At 38.9% G+C, this 22,688-nt stretch overlaps 1 protein-coding gene and 1 long non-coding RNA gene across 2 annotated transcripts in view; both read left to right on the top strand.

The window, feature by feature from the left end:
* Positions 1–22,688, top strand: part of MARCHF5 (membrane associated ring-CH-type finger 5) — a 62,359-nt gene that overhangs the window by 23,199 nt on the left and 16,472 nt on the right. The window lies entirely within an intron of this gene.
* Positions 5,496–22,206, top strand: LOC134762067 (uncharacterized). Its single transcript, XR_010141597.1, has 2 exons — positions 5,496–12,408; positions 18,529–22,206. It is a non-coding gene; the product is annotated as an uncharacterized LOC134762067 (long non-coding RNA).

Below are 22,688 nucleotides of genomic sequence, written 5' to 3' on the forward strand. Positions count from 1 at the left end.
ATATGCTCAAGCTGGTCACTATACTGTCTGTCATAGAGGTATGGCACTTGAGTTAGCCGCTTAAAATCATAGATATGTTTTAATGACATCAGTGTTATAAAAAGAAAATGAATATCCACTGGGCTCGGTGGCTCACGCCTGTAATCCCAACACTTTGGGAGGCTGAGGCAGGCGGATCACCTGATATCAGGAGTTCAAGACCAGCTTGGCCAACATGGTGAAACCTTGTGTCTACTAAAAATACAAAAATTAGCCAGGCGTGGTGGCAGGCGCCTGTAATCCCAGCTACTTGGGAGGCTGAGGCAGGAGAATCACGTGAACCTGGGAGGCAGAGGTTGCTGTGAGCCAAGCTCGCACCATTGCACTCCAGCCTGGGTGACAGCAAGACTGTCTCAAAAAAAAAAAACAAAAGTATATCCTTCGTTTGAGTAGGTATTGTTAGCATATTTCCTCTTGACAAAACAGAAAAACAGAGTATTTGCTGCTGCTGCTGCTTTTTTTTTTTTTTTCTCCAAATAGAGGTCGGGTCTTGCTATGTTGTCCAGGCAGGCTTGTCTCAAACTCCTGGGCTCAAGCAATCCACCTACCTTGGCCTCCCAGAGTGCTAGGATCACAGGCGTGAGCCACTGTGTGCCCAGCCTGCTGCTGCATTCTTAACATGCTGAAGATACCCATTCAAGGGCTGCAATTTTAATTATATTCACAGTTTTCCATGCAGTTATTAACAATGACTTAAGCCAGCTGTTGTCTGTAAATGAAGCCATGTGTGAATTGGCTGTCAGGTGGTGGGCTCTTCATTGCTGCACACAAAGCTGGTGCTCTAGCCATGCTGATTCCAGCACAACTTTTCAATTCAAGGTTCAAAAATAATTGTTTGTTAAAAGAAAATATCTTCTTCTAAAAACTTTTTAAAAGTTGCTTGTATTTCTTGATTAACATGTTACATTCGTATATACTAAGAGTTGATTCGTACTCTGTACACTAGTGGCTTCATGCAGCCATTAAACAAAATACTTAAGAACCTACATCTGTGATAATAATTGTTCTTCCTCTCTGTATAACACACGTAGCACATAATGTCCAATAGTGTCATCTGATGATAGAATTTTGCCAGTAGATTGTTTTGTTTCTGTCTGAGCACATTTGCCATTAATTTTGCAGCTGACAGTAGTTGAATCTGTTTTGTTAAAAGAAGTACCTTTGACTATTATTTTGATCTTTTAATGACAGAATTCATAGTGGAGGCTTTGGTTGGTTTACTGGAGTTGTTGAAAATGATGTGAACACTTCAGTGGCTTCTTGTTCCTATTTAATAATGTATCACAGTACAGTGGGAACAAGGATGTCTCCTAGTACAGAGTTATCACTCCCAGTTCACTGGTCACAGCTCATTCTAAGATCAGTCTTCACTATAAAATCATACTATTATCATTTATGGCATTCTGAGTTAAATGTATTTTTCACTTTTACTCTTTTGAACCATTGATTCATTTCCCTAAATTTGGGATTTAACACAATATGATAGTAACAATAAAATACGTATTTAACCAATGTAAACAACTCATATGATGTGGAAGTATGTTAGCCCTTTCCTTTTCATTTTCCTTATTATGATAGTGTTTTCTTAACTTATCCTAGTAGAGCTTGGGTGATCCTTAGAATGTAACAGCAATAAAGAACCTAAAGGGATTTCTGTGAAAGTCATAATCTCCTCAAATTTGTGAAATATTTGTGATCAAAACTTTTATCACTTTTTTCTCAAACTGTCTGTAGACCAGTTAATAGATTGCCAGGGACTGCCATTGGTCCCCAAAGACACTTGATAAACACTGACTAGAAGAAGGAATAAAAGAAGATACAGAGAGGGGAAGGTGATGATGGTTAATATTCTATGGGATGATCTCTATGCAGTAGATTTTGTGTTGTTTATTTTTTTTAACTTTTCAAATGGATTTAGCCCCAGTCTGGATGATGCTAGCTGGCCAGTTCTGCATCTTTTCTGGTACTTAGTCATGGCAGGAATGAAGAGGTAATATAAGTGTATGTTCTTCATTGTTAATAGGGAGTTACTTATTGTACTCAGTTGTGAAAAACTTAGAGGATTCGTCAGAGTTTTATCCTTCTCACTGTTTGCCACCCATGTTACAGTTTGCTTTTTTCTTTTTTTCTAGTGAATCAAGCCAGTTGTATGTATGCACCTACTTAAAACCTTGCTACTCAAAATATGATCTGAGGACCAGCAACATTAACATTGTCTGGGAGTTACTAGGAATGCAGAACACCATCCCCTTCCTCCACCCCACTTTTACTGAATAGAAGTCTGCTTTTTTTTTTTTAATTTTTATTTTTTAAAGACAGTGTTTTGCTTTGTTGCCTATGCTGGAGTACAGCAGCATGATCATAGCTCACTACAGCCTCGAACTCCTGGGCTCAAGCAGTCTTCTTGCCTCAGCCTTCCAAGTAGATGGGATTACAGGCATGTGCCACCACACCCAGCTAATTTTTTTTTTCTTTTTAGAGAGGGGGATCACTATGTTGCCCAGTCTCAAACTTCCTGGCCTCAAGGGATCCCCCTCCCAAACCCCATTGGCCTTCCAAAGTACTGAGAATGTAGGCAAGAACCACCATACCCAGCTGAAATGTGCATTTTAATGAGATAATTGAGTGATTTCTATGCACATTAAATTTAAAAACCATTGCTTTAAAACATGAAAGGAATACCAACTGAAAAAAGTTTGTTTTATAAATAAAGCCTGTCCATAAACTTTGAGACCTGGTAATAACCTTGTTCAGGCAGAAGAATTCAGAGGAGAGCACCTCAAAGGTAGAGAGATCTTGACTCCCAAGGGACTGACTCACGCTAGATTTATTTTATTTTCTTTTATTTATTTATTTATTTTTTTTTTTTTTGAGACGGATCTCGCACTGTCATCTAGGCTGGAATGCAGTGGTGCAAAATTGGCTCACTGCAACCTCTGCCTCCTGGGTTCAAGCAATTCTCCTGCCTCGGCCTCCCTGGGATTACAGACATGCGCCAGCATGCCTGACTAATTTTTGTATTTTTTGTAGAGACAGGGTTTCACCATGTTGCCCAGGCTGGTCTCAAATTCCTGACCTCAGGTGATCCACCCGCCTTGGCCTCCCAAAATCCTGGGATTACAGGTGTGAGCTGCCACGCCCAGCCAAGATTTATTTTCTTTAACTTCTCTCAACATTGTTTTATAGTTTTTAGATTTTTTTTTTAGTTTTTAAATTTGTTTCTAAATATTTTGTTCTTTTTGATACTACTGTGTAAATGAAATTGTTTTCTTAACTTTATTTTTAGATTGTTTGAGTATGTAGAGTATAATTTTTGTTTGATTTTTGTAAATTGACCTTGTATCCTATGACCTTGCTGAACTTGCTTAATAATTTGGATACTTCTTGATGGATTCCTTAGGATTTTCTAATATAAGATCATGTAGTTGTTGAACAGAAATAGTTTTACTTTTTGTTTCCCAATCTGAATGCTTTTTTTTTTTTTTTTGAGAGACACAGTCTCACTCTGTTGCCCAGGCTGGGGTACAGCGGCATGATCTCAGCTCACTGCAACCTCTGCCTCCCGGGTTCTGTCAATTCTCCTGTCTCAGCCTCTCCAGTAGCTGGGATTACAGGCACACACCACCATGCCCAGCTAATTTTTGTAGTTTTAGTAGAGACAGTGTTTCACCGTGTTGGCCAGGCTGGTCTAGAACTCCTGACCTCAGGTGATCCACCCGCCTAAGCCTCCCAAAGTGCTGGGATTACAGGTGTGAACCACCATGCCTGGCCCAATCTGAATGCATTTATTTCATTTTCTTGGCTAATTGCCCTGGCTATAACCTTTAGTACAGTATTAAATAGAAGTGATGAAAGCAGATATCCTTGGCTGGGAGCTGTGGCTCATACCTGTAATCCCAGCACTTTGGGAGGCTGAGGCAGGCAGATTGCTTGAGTCCAGGAGTTTGAAACCAGCCTTGGCAACATAGCAAAACTCCATCTCTACTAAAAATACAAAAAATTAGCCGGGTCTAAGAGCACACCTATAGTCCCAGCTACTCAGGAGGCTGAGGCGCTAGAATCACTTGAACCCGAGAGGCAGAGGTTTCAGTGAATCAAGAAAATGCCACTGCACTCCAGCCTGGGCAACTGGAGTGAGACCCTGTCTCAAAAAAAAAAAAAAAAAAAAAAAAAAAAAAAAAAAAAAAAAAAAAAAAAAGGCTAGGGGCCCACAACTGTAATCCCAGCATTTTGGGAGGACAAGGCAGGCAAATTGCTTGAGCCCAGGAGTTCGAGAAGAGCCTGGGCAACATGGCAAAACCCAATCTCTACAAAAAAATGCAAAAAATTAGCCAGGTATGGTGGTGTGCACCTGAGGTCACAGCTACAAACAATAAAGGGAGCGAGAAAGAACAACAACAACAAAAAAAGACATCCTTATCTTGTTCTTGTTCTTAGGGGGAAATCATCCAATCTTTTTTTTCTGAGATGGAATCTCTCTCTTGTCTCCCAGGCTGGAGTGCAGTGGCACAATCTTGGCTCACTGCAACCTCTGCCTACTGCAGAGGTTGGTACACATGATTCTCCTGCCTCAGCCTCCCAAGTAGCTGGGATTACAGGCACCCACCACCACGCCTGGCTAATTTTTGTATTTTTAGTAGAGATGGGGTTTCACCATGTTGGCCAGGCTGGTCTTAAACTCCCGACCTCAGGTGATCCACCTGCCTCGGCCTCCTAAAGTGCTGGGATTACAGGCGTGAGCCACTGTGCCTGACCACTTTTCACCATTGATAGCCGTAGTACACTGTACTTAATGTTTAAGTCAATAACGACCACAGTGGTGGTCCCCTAAGATTATAATTGAGTCGAAAAATTCCCATCACCTTGTGGCATTGTAGCTGTGGTAACATAGTAGTGCAATGCATTAGTCACCTGGTTGTGGTGATGAAGGTATAAACAAACCTGTACTGGCAGTCATATAAAAGTATAACATGTAACAGTTATATACAGTACATAATGCTTGGTAATAAATGACTGTGTTACTGGTTTATGTATCTACTTTACTTTTTATCATTACTTTTTAAAAATTTTGTAAGTTTGTGTTTTTTTTGTTTTTGTTTTTGTTTTCGTTTTTTTTTGAGAGGGAGTCTTACTCTGTCGCCCAAGTTGGAGTGCAGTGGTGCAATCTCGGCTCACTGCAACCTCCGCCTCCCAGGTTCAAGCGATTCTCCTGCCTCAGCCTCCTGAGTAGCTGGGATTACAGGCGCCTGCCACCGTGCCCAGCTAATTTTTGTATTTTAGTATAGACGGGGTTTCACTATTTGATCAGGCTGGTCTCGAGCTTCTGACTTCATGATCTGCCCGTCTTGGCCTCCCAAAGTGTTGGGGTTACAGGCATGAGCCACTGCACCTGGCCAAAAAAAAAAATTTTCTTTTCTTTTTTTTTTTTTTTTTTTTTTTTTTGAGACAGAGTCTCACTCTGTTGCCCAGGCTGGAGTGCAGTGGTGCGATCTCAGCTTACTGCAAAAAAAATTTTTTTAATATAGAGACAGGGTCTTACTGTGTCACCCAGGCTGGAGTGCAGTGTCATGATCATAGCTCATTGTAATCTTGAACTCCTGGGCTCAAGTGATCCTCCTGCTTCAGCCTCCCAAATAGCTGGGACTACAGGTGCATGCCACCAAACCTGGCTAATTTTTTTTTATTTTTTGTAGAGACACAGTCGTGCTTTGTTGCCCAGGCTGATTTCTCTCTTCTGACTTACAGGGACCTTCCTTCCTTGGCCTCCCAAAGCACTGTGATTACAGGCATGATCCACCATACCCAACCACTTGTTATCATTATTTTAGAATATACTTCTTTTACTTAAAAAGTAACTGTAAAACAGCCTCAGGCATATCCTTCAGGAGGTGTTTCAGAAGAAGGCATTATTCTCATAGGAGATAGCAGCTTCATGTTTGTTTTTGCCCCTGAAGACCTTCTAGTGGGACAAGATGTAGAGATGGAAGACAGTGATATTAATTGATGATCCTGACTCTGTGTAGGCCTAGGCTTATGTGTGTATTTGTGTCTTAGTTTTTAACAAAAAAGTTTAAAAAGTAAGAATAATAAATTTTAAAAATAGAAAAAAGCTTATAGAATAAGGATAAAAAATTTTTTGCACAACTGTACAATATGTGTTTTAAGCTGTTAATACAAAAGAGTCAAAGTTAAAGTTAAAAGTGTATAGAGTTTAAAAGTTACAGTAAGCTAAGGTTAATTTATTATTAAAAATTATAAATTCAGTGTAATAAGTGTACAATGTGTATAAAGTCTATAATAGTGTATAGTAATGTCTTAGGCGTTCACATTCATTCATCACCCATTCACTGAATCACCCAAAGCAACTTCCAAACTTCCAGCCTTGGAAGCGCCATTCATGATTAAGTGTTCTATACAGGTATACCATCTTTTATCTTTTATACCATATTTTTACTGTACCTTTCCTGTGTTTAGGAACGCAAATACCATTGTATTATATTTGCCTACAGTATTCAATACAGTAACATGCTGTACAGGTTTGTAGGCTAAGAGCAGTAGGCTATACCATATAGCCTAGGTGTGTAAATAGGCTACACCATACCGACTCTGTGATGTGCATAAAACTATAAAATGGCCTAAGGACACATTTATCCCTGTGTGTGGATACCCATCATTGAGTAACACATGAGTGTATGTTAACTGGGTTTTTCAGAGATGGCCTTTATCAGGTTGAGGATGTCCCGTCTGTTTGTAGTTTGTTGAGGGCTTTTGTCGTGAAAAAGTGTTGGATTTTGTCAAATGCTGTTTCTGTCTATTGATAATCATGTGAGTATTGTTCTGTATTCTATTAATATGGCATATTACATTGATTGATTTTCATATTAGACTGGCCTGGGGTTCCTGGGATAAGTTCTACTTGGTCATGTTTGCTAGTACTTTGTTGGAAACTTTTGTGTCTGTACTCATAATGGGTATTGGTCTGTAGTTCTTTTGTGATATCTTTGGTTTTGGTGCTGGAATCATACTGGCTCATAGGATAAGTTGAGAAGTGATCCCTCCTTTATGATTTTTAGAAGAGTTTGTGAAGGATTGGTGTTTCAAATGTTTGGGAGCAGTGAAGCCATTTCGTCCTGGGCTTTTCTTCATGGAAAATTTTATAATTACTAATTCAATCTCACTACTTACAGGTCTATTCAGATTTTCTATTTCTTCTTGAATTAGTTTTGATAGTTTGTATCATACAAATTTGTCCATTTCATGTATATTATCTAATTTGTTGGCATATAGTTATTTATAGTATTTTTTAATAATCCTTTTAATTTCTGTAAGATTGGTAGTAATGCCCCTTCCTTAATTCATGATTTTAGTCATTTGAATCTTCTCTTTTTTTCTGGTCAGTCTAGCTAAAGATTTGTCAGGGTTGGCCAGGCGTGGTGGCTCATGCCTGTAATCCCAGCACTTTGGGAGGCCGAGGCGGGTGGATCACCTGAGGTTGGGAGTTCAAGACCAGCCTGACCAACATGGAAAAACTCCATCTCTACTAAAAATATAAAATTAGCCGGGCATGGTGGCGGGTGCCTGTAATCCCAGCTACTTGGGAGGCTGAGGCAGGAGAATCACTTGAACCCAGGAGGCGAAGGTTTCAGTGAGCCGAGATCATGCCACTGCACTGCAGCCTGGGCAACAAGAGCGAAACTCCGTCTCAAAAAAAAAAAAAAAAAAAAAAAGATTTGTCAGAGTTTTTTCTTTATATTCTTGCATTCTCTGTTTCATTTTTATCCGCCCTAATATTTATGTCCTTTCTTCCTTCTGCTTGGTTTGGGTTTAGTTTGCTTTTCTCCTTTTAGTTTCTTAAGGTAGAAGATTAGTTGACTTGGGATCTTTCTTTTTGTCCTTTTGTTTGTTTTTTTCGAGACAAGGCCTCACTCTGTCAAACATGCTGGGATGCAGTGGCACAATCTCAGCTTGCTGCAATCTTGACTTCCTGGGCTCAAGTGATCCTCCCACCTCAGCCTCCCAAGTAGCTGGGACTGCAGGTGCTCATCACCATACCCAGCTAATTTTTTTTTTTTTTTTTTTTTTTCATAGAGACAAGGTTTTGCCATGTTGTCCAGGCTGGTCTCATACTCCTGAGCTCAAATAATCAGCCCAGCTAGGCCTCCCAAAGTGCACCATCACATCTAGCCCTTTTTTTTTCCTTTGTTTTTGAGACGGAGTCTCGCCCTGTCGCCAGGCTGGGGTGCAGTGGCGTGATCTCAGCTCACTGCAACCTCCGCCTCCTGGGTTCAAGCAATTCTCCTGCCTCAGCCTCCTGAGTAGCTGGAACTATAGGCGTGCACCACCACGCCCAGCTAATTTTTGTATTTTTAGTAGAGACGGCCATGTTGGCCAGCATGGTCTTGATCTCTTGACCTCGTGATCTGCCCATCTCGGCCTCCCAAACTGCTGGGATTACAGGCGTGAGCCACCGGTCCCCAGCCACCTTCTTTATTCTTTTTCAGTCTTGCCATGTTGCTCAGGCTGGAGTGCAGTAGCTGTTAACAGGTGCATCATAGTACACTGCAGCCTTGAACTCATGGGCTCAAGTGATCTTCCTGTGTCAGTATCCTGGTTAGCTGGGACTACAGGTGTATGCCACTGCACCCAGCCCCTTTCTGTTTTTGTTATTTTTAAATAGATTTTTGAGCCTTTTTAGGTTCACAGTAAACCATATGCCAGCCTCCACCCCTGACCACACACACACACAGAGTGCTCACTGCTTTCCCCACTATCAACATCTTGTACCAGAGTGTTACATTTTTTACAGTCAGCGAACTTAAGTTGACACATCATTACCACCCAGAGTGTCCATAGTTTACATTAGGGTTCACTCTTGGTTTTGGCAACTGTATGATTTATAATGTATAAAGGGTTCATTCTGGGTTATGACAACTGTATAATGACATGTATCCACCATTATAGTATTATACAGAATAGTTTCACTGACCTAAAACTCCTCTATGCTCCATCTGTTGTTCGTCCCTCCCCGAGCTCCTGGCCACCATACATCTTTTTCTTTCTCCATAGTTTTTCCTTTTCCACAAGGTCATATAGTTGGACTCGTACAGTATGTAGCCTTTTCAGATTGTCTTTCATTTAGTAACATGCATTTAATTTCCTCTGTGTCTTTTTGTAGCTTGATAGGTCATTTCATTTTAGTACTGAATACTCTTACATTGTCTGGATGTCCCACAGTTTATCCATTCATGTACTGAAAGACATCTTGATTGCTTCCAAGTTTTGGCTATTATGAATAAAGCTGTACACATCCATGTACAGGATTTTGTGTGGACATAAATTTTCAACTCATTGGGGTAAATACCAAGGAGCATGATTGCTGGGTTGTATGATACAACTGTGTTTAGTTTTGTATGAAGCCTTGAAACTATCCTCCAAAGTGGCTGTACCATGTACCATTTTGCATTTTCACCAGCAATGGATGGGAGTTCCTGTTGCTCCACATCCTTGCCAGTGTTTTTGATTTGGGTCATTCTGATAGATGTATAGTGGTATCTCATTTTAATTTGTAATTTTCTAATGATATATGATGTGAAACATCTTTGCATTTGTTTATATGCCATCTGTATATCTTCTTTGATGAGATGTACAAGTCTTTTGCTCATTTTTAAAATCAGAGTGATAGTTTTCTCATTGTTGACCTTTAAGAGTTCTTTGGATATTTTGGATAAAAGTTCTTTGTCAGATGTCTTGGGCAGATCTTTTCTCCTTGCTTGTCTTCTCATTCTCTTAATCTTTTCTCCTTTTCTTTCATTCTTTCTATTTATTTATCTATTTATGAGGCGGAATCTCGCTCTGTTGCCCAGGCTAGAGTGCAGTGGTGCAGTCTTGGCTCACTGCAAGCTCTGCCTCCTGGGTTCACGCCATTCTCCTGCCTCAGCCCCCCGAGTAGCTGGGACTACAGGCGCCCGCTACCACACCCGGCTAATTATTTGTATTTTTAGTAGAGACAGGGTTTCACTGTGTTAGCTAGGATGGTCTTGATCTCCTGACCTCATGCCGCACCCGGCCTCTCATTTTCTAATGTCATTTACAACTAGAAATTTTCCTCTAAGCACTGCTTTAACTGTATATCATAATTTTTGTTGGGTTTTCATTTATCTCAAAATATTTTCTAATTTTTCTTGTGATTTCTTCTTTGACTCACTGATTATTTAGGAATGTGGTGTTTAATTTTCACATATTTGTAAATTTCCCAGATGTCCTTCTGTTATTGATTTTTTTTATTTCATTGTGATCAGAGAGTGTACTCTGTCTGATTTTTTAACTATATTAAAACTTTTTTTAATGGCCTAACATAGGTTTATTCTGGAGAATGTTCCATGTGCACTTGAGAAAAACATGTATTCTGCTGCTGTTGGAGTATTCTATAAATGTCTAGTTGATTCTGGTATTTTCAAGTATTCTATTTCCTTGTTATCTTTTACCTGTTTATTATTTAAAGTAGAGTGGTGAGTGGTGGCTTGTGCCTATAATCCCAGCACTTTGGAAGGTCGAGGCAGGGGGATCATTTGCGCCTAGGAGTTCAAGACCAGCCTGAGCAACATAGTGAGACCCTGTCTCTACAAAAAAAAAAAAAAAAAAAACTTTAGCCAGGCATGGTGGCACATGCCTGTGGTCTCTGCTAGCTCAGGAGGCTGAAGCAGGAGGATTGCCTGAGCCAAAGAGTTTGAGACTGCAACGAGCTGTTATTGCACCACTGCACGCCAGCCTGGGCAACAGAGTAAAACCTTGTGTCTTAGATAAAAAGAGAGAGAGAGTGGGGCATAGAAGTCTCCAATTACTGTTAAATTGCCTGTTCCTCTGGTTCCATACGTCTTTACTTTTTTTGGCGCTCTGTTAAGTGCACATATTTATAATTGTTAGGTCAAGTGCACATATTTACAATTGTTACGTCATCCTGATGGATTGTCCCTTTACCATTATAAAATATCCTTTTTTGTTTCTAATTGCAATTTTGTCATAAAAATCCCTTGACCAATATTCGTATAGCCATTTCAGCTCTCTTATATTTCATTAAGAGTAAATTCTTAGTTTTCAAGTTAAGTTTTTGTCATCTTTATTTTATTATTTGTGTATTATTTATTTGAGATGGAGTCTTGCTGTGTCACACAGGCTGGAGTGCAGCTGCACGATCTCGGCTCTCTGCAACCTCTGCTTCCCAGGTTCAAGCAATTCTCCTGCCTCAGCCTCCCAAGTAGTTGGGATTACAGGTGTGCACCACCACACCTGGCTAATTTTTTGTATTTTGAATAGAGATGAGGTCTCACCATGTTGGCCAGGCTGGTCTCAAACTCCTGACCTCCAGTGATCCGCCTGCCTTGGCCTCCCAAAGTTCTGGGATTACAGGCATGAGCCACCGTGCCCAGCTACTCTTATTTTATTGTTGCTCTTATAACTAAACATTAATTGAAACTTCTTATATAGAATTTTACCAGTAACCATCCTCAAAAAGTGGTTGTCAAATGTTAAGTGGAGTGTAAATGCTTAGAAGGGAAAGATTTTCACTAGGGATGAATAGGACCAATTCCTGGGAGAAACCTTCCTAGAGAATCTAGGATATAAAATTAATAGTTGTAACTATTTTATTTTACAATAAATATCAATAGCTATCATTTGCTAATAGGCCCCTGTTGCCTATTCTTCCATTCTCTGTTTCATTCTAGGCACTATGTCGATCACTTTGCCTATTATTTAAACCTCTCAAAAGCTCTGCGTAATAGATATTGTCCTCAGTTTGTAGATAAGAAGTAGACCCAGCAAATTTATGTAATGGAAGCCCATGGGCTTCCAGCAAATAAAGCAAGGAGCCAGAATTTTACATTGGCAAATTTCTTGTTACTGTCACTCAGTGAGTCAGCTGCCAGGCCACATATGGATAAGTAGTTTCAAGTACCATAAGAACTAATAGAGATAATGTGAATTTGAATTAATTTGAGATACTGTTAATAAATTACACAAATGATGTGTAAGTAACAAAAATTTTATGAGTTGGTACCACTAGAATTGAAAGAGAAGTGTATTGCCAAAAAGCAAAATGATAGCTAGGTGCTTGCACTAACAAATTGCCTGTTCTCTTTTCTTTGTTGATATTTGCTTTGCTAGAAATGGAAAGGAATAGCAAATACATCAAAGAGAAGATGGAGCAACTACAATATCTCATAAGCAGTTTTTTTTTAACTCATTTGATGTTTAAGTTTATATTTTTTCCCCCAGGTAATGCATTGACACAGTCAAAAATTCAAAGACACGAGATACAGTAGGATACTTAATGAAAAGTCTTTCTACTATGTCTGCCAGCCATGGTGCCAAGTAAGTTTTCTTACTTGGTTATAAATTATAACTATCGTTATAAATTTCTGGTATTTCATTGCAGTTTGTTTCTCTTTTTCTTCTCTCTCTCTCCTTCATTCTTCTCCTCTCCCTTTCTCCCTACACTTATACAGAATCTACAAACGTAAGAGTTAAAGGAACATCAAGGGATAGGGAAGTACCCAGGGATTAGCAAGCTACTTGCAAGCTACTTGCAATGAGGGAACCAGGGAAAAAAACTTTCTTTAACACTTTTACCACTCTCAGATGTTCTGGTCTCTCCTATCATTTGAACACATCAGAAACTAGAGGGCAAGGTTGCCTAAACTTTTTTTTTTTTTCTTAGCAGTATATCATAGATACCATTTTGTATTCATGTATAAAGAGCTTTTTTTTTTTCTATTAAAAGTAGCCTGGATAAAGAGCTTTTAAAAAAAAACAGCTGTGTTCATACATAGATGTATGATTACTTACATAATCAGTCTTCCTCCATTGAAGGACATACAGCCTTGTTTCCAGTCTTTCACTGTTACAGACAGTGCTTTCATAAACAACTTTGGGAAAAAATTTTATGCACGTGTGCAAATATATCTGTAAGATAAATGACTAGAAATAGAATTACTGGGTCAAAGGTATGTGCATTTATAACATAATGGATATCCTATAATTGGCTTTTGTAGAGATTACACCCATTTAATCTCCCAACGGTGTATTGGAGTGCCTGCTTCCCCATTGCCTTTGCCAATGTGCTGCTGTCAATACACAGAATAGTTATGTCTGCTGCCTTAGCATTGACCAAAGCTCAGCAGAATGCTCACTCAGGTATTTTTTTCTCTTTTATTATGAAATATTTCATTTGTGGAAAAGGAATATATCGCAGTTTCATGTGAGAAGAGATAAACAGGGCAAAGTCAACAACACCATTGAAAAAGCTGGCATAAAAGGGAAAAAAAAAAAGTAAGTTTACAGTGGAGAAATGTGGCAAACACTACAACAGCCAAATAATCAAGGTCATTATCACCAGTAATGATTCATGTAGGTATTATGTACATTTGATCTGATGCAATGAAAATTGCACTTTGCCTCTCTGGTCTTCTTCCCTGAAACTCCTAACTCCAAGAAATAATGAGAAAAACACCAGACAAATTCCAGCTGAGGGATAGTATACAAAATACCTGATCAGTACTCCTCAAGATTGTCAAGGTCATCAAAAGCAAAGAAGTCTGAGAAACTGTCATAGCCAAGAGGAGTGTAAGGAGACATGACTAAATGTAATTCACGTGTCTTTATTCTGTTCCAGAATCTTATCCAAGATACCACATTACATTTAGTCATGTCTCCTTACACTCCTCTTGGCTATGACCTTGATTATTTGGCTGTTGTAGTGTTTGCCACATTTCTCCACTGTAAAGTTACTTTTTTTTTTTGCCCTTTTTTGCCAGCTTTTTCAATGGTGGTGTTGATTTTGCCCTGTTTATCTCTTCTCATCCTTTTATTTTTAATTCTTTTGGGTTCTTTTTTACATTTATTGTGATACCGATATAGCTGGATTTTTATCATCAGATTTTGTGCATTCTATTTGTCCTACTTTTTCCTTTAAGTTTTATGCTTTATTTCTCTACCTAAGTGGTTATTCTTGAAAAGTCTCGGCTTTTATCTCTTCAGATATTGCTTTTCCCCCATTCTTTCCATTCTCATTTTGTAGAACTCTGATTAGACTTATATTAGACATTTTTCCTTTTTTTGTTATGATAGAATTTCTCATTTCCTGGGCTTTGTTATGCTCATACACTACGAACACTTGGCTGTTTAATATGTTGCCCTATCCCCTGCATTTTGTGTAAACTGGTGTTTAGATCTTGTCAGTGAGGTTACTATATATATATATTTTTTTTTTTTTTTTTACAGGACTATCTGATAGATAGTTTGTGTGCTTCTTACTGCATCACATCACAAGGCACATAATGTGTAGTTGTTCTTCTTTTTATGATAAGACCGATCAGTGTGTATAGGTGTTATCAGCCTGATCCATTCAATAAAGTTGCCTATTCATTTCCACCTAATGGTTTTAGCAGAGATTGATAATTTATTTTTCATTGCCTCTAGATCCATTGTTTCATTAATACAAAACATTGTCATTCTAATTTTTTCATTCTTTCTCCATTTATTGGCTTAGAAAATTTATGTTATCAATCAAGAAGAGATTGCTGAGTCAGAGGGTAAATTGAACATAGAATTTTGCTGGGTATTGCCAAATTTCCTTCCACAGGTGCTGAACCATTTGTGTATTCACCTGCAATATGTTACTGTGCCTATTTCCTCATGCTTTGCCAGTAGGATGTGTTAGCAAACTAAGATTTTAGCCAGTCTGTTAAGAAAAGATACCTTATTGTAGTTTTAATACAGATTTCTTTATCAGTGAGGAGGCTAAACCATTTTAAAGTAAGAATACTTAGGTTGTAAAAGGGTACTATAGAGTAAGAAATATATTTTCCCCAAACTTAAAACTTCATGGCTTCAATTTTATGGGGGTTTTACATTTTTGACTGATAAATTCCAAGGTATCAGTTACTCCGTAAAAATACTCCCCATTGTTTTTCCTCTAGCCACATGGCCTTCTGTTACTCACATGAACTCAACCTGTTTCTTTTCTGCCTGCTCATAAAATATATTATTGGCTTATTTCACTACCTAAAAAACAAATATGGACTTAAGAACTCAAATACTCTCTTCATATTAATAAAAGTTTCTAGTAATATTTACACTTAGCCTTCAGAGAAATGTTTCTTTTTACTTTGCTATATAGAAGTCCCTATGTATGATCAAAATAAAGAAAAATTTAAAAACCTAAGTCCTATTCCATAGTGATTTAGTCTTTGAATAATCTTTGTTGTCAAAGTTTATAGTTAGAGAACTCATTTAGTCTTTTTTGAGACAGAGATTTGCTCTTGTTGCCCAGGCTGGAGTGCAGTGGCACAATCTTGGCTCACTGTAACCTCTGCCTCCCGGGTTCAAGCAATTCTCCTGCCTCAGCCTCCCGAGTAGCTGGAATTACAGGCTCCCACCACCACGCCCAACTAACTTTTGTATTTTTATTGGAGACGGGGTTTCACCAGGTTGGCCAGGCTGGTCTTAAACTCCTGACCTCAGGTGATTCACCCGCCTTGGCCTCCAAAAGTGCTGGGATTACAGGCATGAGCTACCATGCCTGGCCCTTCATTTAGTCTTTTGTAGCCCTCATTGGTTACCTTCTTGTGAGGCAAATGACTAGGATACCTTCAGAATAAGAGTTTCTTTTGTTTACTGCTGGATCATGTTTGGTCTTGTTCCCTAAGTCTTAAAAGTAGATTAGTTTTAAGAAGTATCTTTCAACAGTGTGAGGCTTTCTGGGTACACACTGTATATGAATACAAGTAGCTGAATTACAGGTCCAAAATGTAACTATGGTCCAAAACCTTTTTTTAAAAGGAGGGGAGGATAACTGCTCTTTATCAAGATAATCTAAATTCTCTTGATGTCTTCATTTTCTCTTTACATTTCCAGATTTCTTGGCTCCTTTGACTCCTTCCTTTGCTCCTTGTCCTGGATCTTTAAGGAAAAGGGCACCTATTCTTTATTTCTCACCTGAGGATTTCCTGAAATTGTCTTATTTGTATTCCAGAGCTATATACCACAAGTTTTTTCTCAGACATCTGCTGTCTTTGATTATGCCTTCTACTCTACTGTCCTATAATGTTTAACATCGTTTACCATTTTGGGGTGACCATACAGTTTAGAACTGGAAGAGATAATAGCTGACACAGATTGTTACTACATAACATTAAGTACTAAGAGCTTCATATGAATTATTTTAATTTTTACAAAAACTCTGATATATATAACATCTTCATTGTACAGATGCAGAAATTGACGCCCAGAGATGGCATTTTGTCCCAATTCACACAGCAGACCCAACCTAATCCTTACCCACCTTGTTTTGTTACAGCCTAATGAGCCTAATACACAACCTTCTCATATACAGGGAAAAAGAAAATTCAGTGGTGATGTCAGGTTACCTTCCTCAGGGTAATGGTTACCTGAAATTTATAACTCATTGTTCTTTTCTAAAATACAGTTTTTCTTATTAATAAGAACAATTATATTATCATCATGGAAAATGTGAAAAATATACATATGTTTAAAGAAAAAAAATACAATGTGTTATATAATTAACTGGCATATATGTAGTATGTGCATAATTAGTGCTGCCAGCTGTTTTTATGTGTTAATAAAGGATGATTGGTGGTGGTGGTGGTGGTGGTGATTTTTTTCAGCAAAGTCTTTCACTTCCAGTTAGAAGGCTCTTCTTAGCATGCCCTGCTTGGTTTTACCTTGATTCAGTTGTGCTTTTTCTTCTTCACTTGGAATTGGCCTTCTTTTCACATCAGAGACTTCAAGTTTAGGTGAAGATTCATTTATTTAAAAAAAACAAAACAAACAGCAATTTTAAAAAATTCTTTGTATCCTTACCCCCCCATAATCTTTACCTAAAATTTTCTTAACGTCTGTATAGTTTGTACCATACTATCGTATCTTTATTAATTTTGCCTTAGAAGTTTTCAGTTGTTTTATGTATATTGTTTGTCCCTAACTAGATTGTAGACTCCTAGGGGGCAGCAGCTAGTGTGTTAAATATAATTTACATTTATTTTAATACATAGTAAAATGTGTTTACAATAGATGCTTAATAAGTACTTAGTAGTTGACCTTACAGCTCACAAGTATTCTGTAGGCTGTTATTTTATGAGTATAAATTTAAAATTTCCCTTGGCATAAATTATGTAATCATAAGGAACTACTGTGGTGATCTTCAGTGATTAATCATGGAAATGCAATATATGAATTCATAGATATAGCATATATAACTATGTACTATATATATTTTTATATATAATCATATATATGTATGTATATATATAATCACTCATCTGCTTTGACCTGAAGTCTTTTATTCTTCAGGGTTGTTTGGGTTAGTTGGTTTGTTTGTGGGTCCTTTTTTTTTTTCTTTTTTTGGTCAGATACTATTTTGGACCAGGCGTGGTGTCTCATGCCTATAATCCCAGCACTTTGGGACGCCAATCACTTGAAGCCAAGAGTTTGAGACCAGCCGGGGCAGCATAGCAAGATACCATTTTTACAATAAAATATATATAATTAACTTAGTTATCTAAAAAGTTGTCCAAGAACATATCCTTTCTTTACAATCTAATGATTAACCTTTTGTTATTAAGCAAAGTAACTTACAGCGTAAGTTTGCAGGATGTTTGTTCTTACATAAAGGTGGTAAAATCTCAAACTACCAGCAGAGCAGTCAATCAGAGACGAAACTTACATAAGCGACTTTTCTGGGGCTCTTGGACCTAGCCTCCAAAGTGTAGTGTTTAAAACAGTGGGGAATGCTAGAGAAAGAGGTAAAACTCTTTACTATCTCATTAGGATTCCCCATACTTTTTTTTTTTTTTTTTTTTTTTGAGACAGAGTTTGGCTCTTGTTGCCCAGGCTAGAGTGTAATGGCGCGATCTTGGCTCACTGCAACCTCCGCCTCCTGGGTTCAAGTGATTCTCCTACCTCAGCCTTCCAAGTAGCTGGGATTACAGGCACATGCCACCATGCCCAGCTAATTTTTGTATTTTTAGTAGAGACGGGGTTTCCCCATGTTGGCCAGGATGGTCTCAATCTCTTGACCTTGTGATCCACCTGCCTCGGCCTCCCAAAGTGCTGGGATTACAGGCATAAGCCACCACGCCCAGCCTCCCACATACTTTTAATCAAGTTTGTTGTATTACTTGATATCTTCAATAAAATTCACATTTGTTGGCTTGGGACCATATAATTAATACTTCTTTTTTTCCCCCTTAAAAAGTCCATTTAACAACAGATTGAGTCAAGTACTGGCCACAGAGTACTGTGGCTAGGTCCTGTGCCATTATATTCCAGTGCCTTGTAGAACAGGCCAAAGTGCCCCATACTGCCAAGTACCATGTGCTGAGATAGCTGTGGCCTAGAGGGTCCTTGAGAGTGATGCCAATCATCATTAAAAAGCATTTTTTAAGCACCTATCTGTACATGGTTCTGTCCTAGGCACTGTACAAAACGAGTTAAACAGACATGGCCCTTGCCCCCTGGGAGTTTTCAGTCTAAGATGATGCTGACATGGACAGACATAAAGGATATTGAGACAACTGAACAAACATTGAACAAGAACATAAAGTACTAACATTATGCACAAGCAAAGGGGTAAGTGTATTTTGTGGGGTAGTATGTAAAGGAAGCCTCATGGGACATGGACAGGGTAGGGTAGTCAGCCTCTATCAAGTTAAGTTAGTCTTTGCTGAGAAGTTGGATTTTTATACAGATTTAATCAAAGTAGGGACAGGACATTCCAGACATGTAGCAAAAAGACTTGGAGCAAGGATAAAAGTTTATATTGTTAAACTGTCAGTGGCCTCAAAAATCTGTACTTCTGGATGGCTCTGAAAATGGGATTGGTGTCTTAGCTTTAGAAAGTTGTCATTTGAGGGCCGGATGCAGTGCCTCACGCCTGTAATCCCATCGCTTTGGGAGGCCGAGGCGGGTGGATCATTTGAGACCAGAAGTTCTAGACCAGCTTGGGTGACATGGCAAAACCCCATCTCTACTAAAAATAAAAAAATTAGCTAGGTGTGGTGGCATGTGCCTGTAGTCCTAGCTACTTGGGAGGCTGAGGTGGGAGAATCACTTGAACCCGGGAAGCAGAGGTTGCTGTGAGCTGACATTGCGCCAGTGCACTCCAGCCTGGGCTATAGAGCGAGAATCTGTCTCGAAAGAAAGTTGGCGTTTGAGTTTGGTCTAGGTCGAAATCAGTTCAATGCAAAGCAAAAAGCAAACAGAAAAAACATGGGAACTTGAGTGGCTTCTGTGAGCAGTCTGTCTTGCTTGTTGAATCTCTTTTATAAATTATTGGCCACTTAACGGAACTTTTCTCAGGAACTTATACCAGGTTGTCTTGTAAAGTACCTGTTTATGCTCATTAAATCGTGTTCTGTGTTAGAAACTATCGCACAGCAAAGTATAGAATTATGTTTCTCTGCCAGTCCAAGTGCATTGGTATTTACAACTAATTGATCACAACTAGTTACATATTTCTTTGTTTCTTCTCCACTCCAACAGCTTCACTTGACTAGCCTCTAGGAGTTCTGGTTGTTATTATAAGCAATGCCAGCAAATGCTGAACATTAAGTATTACCTACCTGCCCTTCAGTCATTGACTTCTTAACTTCCAAGGTGTACCTTTAGCAGCCAAAATATAAATTTTAATTTATATTACAGTGGCAGCAAAAATCTACTTTTGTTTGGAATGTCTGCCAGACAAAACTGATTACTTCTTTTTTAGTAGACATTGACTTACAAGCCCCAGTAGTTCTCAGCTCACTTTTTTATGTCATTCATGTCTGAAACGTGAAAACTTGAATTTAGCCAGAATATTAGGGTGTAGTTGTTCTCTTTACAAAAGCCTCTTTATTATACAAAAGAAGTAATAGTTTCCCTGCTAATTGCAAGCTTCTCTGGTGCCCTTTAAATTAATAGATTTTCAAAACTTAATATTTATACAAAGCTTCAGTTGCCATTCGTTATGTAAATACAGTGCTATTAGAAACATAAGTGTTGAGGCCCACTAAGGCATTAAAAATTCAATAATACCTTTTGAAAATATTGAAACTTTCTTACGCCCTTATATATTTAACTTGTAAGGTACATTTATTATAGTTCTTCCTCTCCACCAGAATTAAGGTTTTCAAAGGCTGCTGTCTTGCCTTTTTCCACTTCCCATACCTTTTTGTGGTGTAATCTGACAGCAATAAGAATCTAGTAACTGTTGCTTTTTTCCTAAGTTTACGACCCCTGGCCCCAAGTCATGAGATGGTAGCACATAAACTTCATAGGAAGAGTATGAATTAGAGACTGTCCTCCAAAAGATTTCAGTGATTGTTCTTACTCACCAAATAGCTTGCCAGATAATCTTTAGCTCTCAGAAATACCTCCCCTGGGTGGCAGTTTATTATTCAAATGGTATGCTTAGCACTAGGCATTTATCTTTTCTTTTAAATATTAAGCTAATCTTAGACTAGTGTCTGGAAAAGCCTTAAGAGATTTAGACAAAGTAAATTTAAGAGAAAAGCCAAGACAGAATTTTGTCAGAAAAACTAGAATTAGGTGCTATAAAATGCAACCTGTGCCTCCATTTTATCTGGTACATCTTTTGTCTATAACACAAGAGATAAGTAGAAAATTTCCAAAGAGGAAATATGAAGACTTTTTTTTAAAGAATTCACACCCAATGATTCAGGAAGAAAATTGAGCTTGTTAGAACCTTCTGAGATCTTCCAAGGAAAAACAAGAAAAACAATTCAAACATCTGTAGGCTGTCACTGTTCATGATAGATAAAAGTAATAGTGATGGGTTATATTTTAGGAATTATGCTTTCATTCAAATATTTGAATTTTTTTTTATGGAATTATATTGCTTTACTCCATCAGTAGGTAGTTCCAAGTACAAGACAATTCAGTTCAACAAATGATTGAGAGTAGTAGGAACTTGGGGTAGATCAGTGATCAAAACAAAGATCATTTTCCCTTTGGAGGTTTGTTTTTGTTTTTGTTTTTGTTTTGAGACAGAATTTCGCTCTTGTTGCCCAGGCTGGAGTGCAATGGTGCCATCTCAGCTCACTGCAACCTCTGCCTCCCAGGTTCAAGCGATTCTCCTGCCTCAGCCTCCTGAGTAGCTAGGATTACAGGCGCGCACCACCACGCCCGGCTAATTGTTTGTATTTTTAGTAGAAACGGGGTTTCACCATGTTAGCCAGGCTGGTCTCAAACTCCTGACCTCAGGTGATCCGCCCACCTTGGCCTCCCAAAGTGCTGGGATTACAGGTGGGAGCCACCGCGCCCGGCCTGGAGCTTATTTTCAGATGCAAAAATCAGCAAACGTTTCTGTAAAGAACCAGATAGTAAATATTTTAGACTTTGCATATGCCCATGTTCCAGTAAAACTTAATTTACAAAAACAGGCAGATGTCTGAATTTAGCATACAGGCCCTAGTTTCCCAACCTCTGTTACAGTAAGTGGAAACATAATTAATATGTAAATTAGGGTATGTTATGTGATAAGTGCTTTGGGAAAAAGAAAAATAGAGCAAGGTAATCAAATGGGGAGTGTGATGAAGTAGGGGTTCGTAGGGTGGGCTTCATTGAAGTCAAGAAGAAGAAGAAGGGGCATGGTGGCACACACCTGTAGTCTCAGCTACTCAAGAGGCTTAGATAGGAGGATCACTTCAGCCAGTGGTTTGAAGCCAGCCTGGGCAATGTAATAGTGAGACTCCATGTCTAAAAAGAGAAAAAAGAGAAAGAACCAGCAAAGGAGACTGAAAATTGAGTAGTGAAATAGAAAGAAAAACAAGAGATGTTCTGGGGTTGGCCCAGTGGCTTACTCCTGTAATCCCAGCACTTTGGAAGGCCAAGGTGGGCAGATCGCTTGAGCCTAAGAATTTGAGACCAGCCTAGGCAACATGGCGAAACCTCATCTCTGCAAAAAATACAAAGGTTAGCCAGGCATGGTGGTGCACACCTGTAATCCCAGCTACTTGGCAGGCTGAAGCAGAGGACTGCTTGAGCCTAGGAGGCGGAAATTACAGTGAGCCAAGATGACACCATTGCGATCCCGCCTGGGTGACAGAGTGAGACTCTCTCAAAAAAAAAAAAAAAAAAAAAAAAAGAGGAAAACTGAGATTAGATTTGGCTAAATGGAGGTTGTTAGTGATCTTGATAAGCAGTTTTGGTGGAGTGGGTTCAAAACTAAGGAGAGAGACAGAGGGCCGGGAGCAGTGGCTCACGCCTGTAATCCCAACACTTCGGGAGGCTGAGGCGGGCGGATCACCTGAAGTCGGGAGTTCAAGACCAATCTGACAAATATGGAGAAACCCTGTCTCTACTAAAAATACAAAATTAGCCAGGCGTGGTGGCACATAACTGTAATCCCAGCCACTCAGGAGGCTGAGGCAGGAGAATCGCTTGAACCCAGGAGGCAGAGGTTACAGCAGTGAGCCGAGATCGTGCCATTGCATTCCACCCTGGGCAACAAGAGCAAAACTCCATCTCAAAAAAAATAAAACATATACAATTCTTCTGGGGAATTTTGTTGCAAAGGGAGCAATGAAATGAAGCAGTGGGGCAAAAAGGCTCAAGAAAAGAATTTGGTTTTAATT

This window comes from Pongo abelii, chromosome 8 (genome assembly GCF_028885655.2).
Source record: "Pongo abelii isolate AG06213 chromosome 8, NHGRI_mPonAbe1-v2.0_pri, whole genome shotgun sequence".
NCBI lineage: Eukaryota > Metazoa > Chordata > Mammalia > Primates > Hominidae > Pongo > Pongo abelii.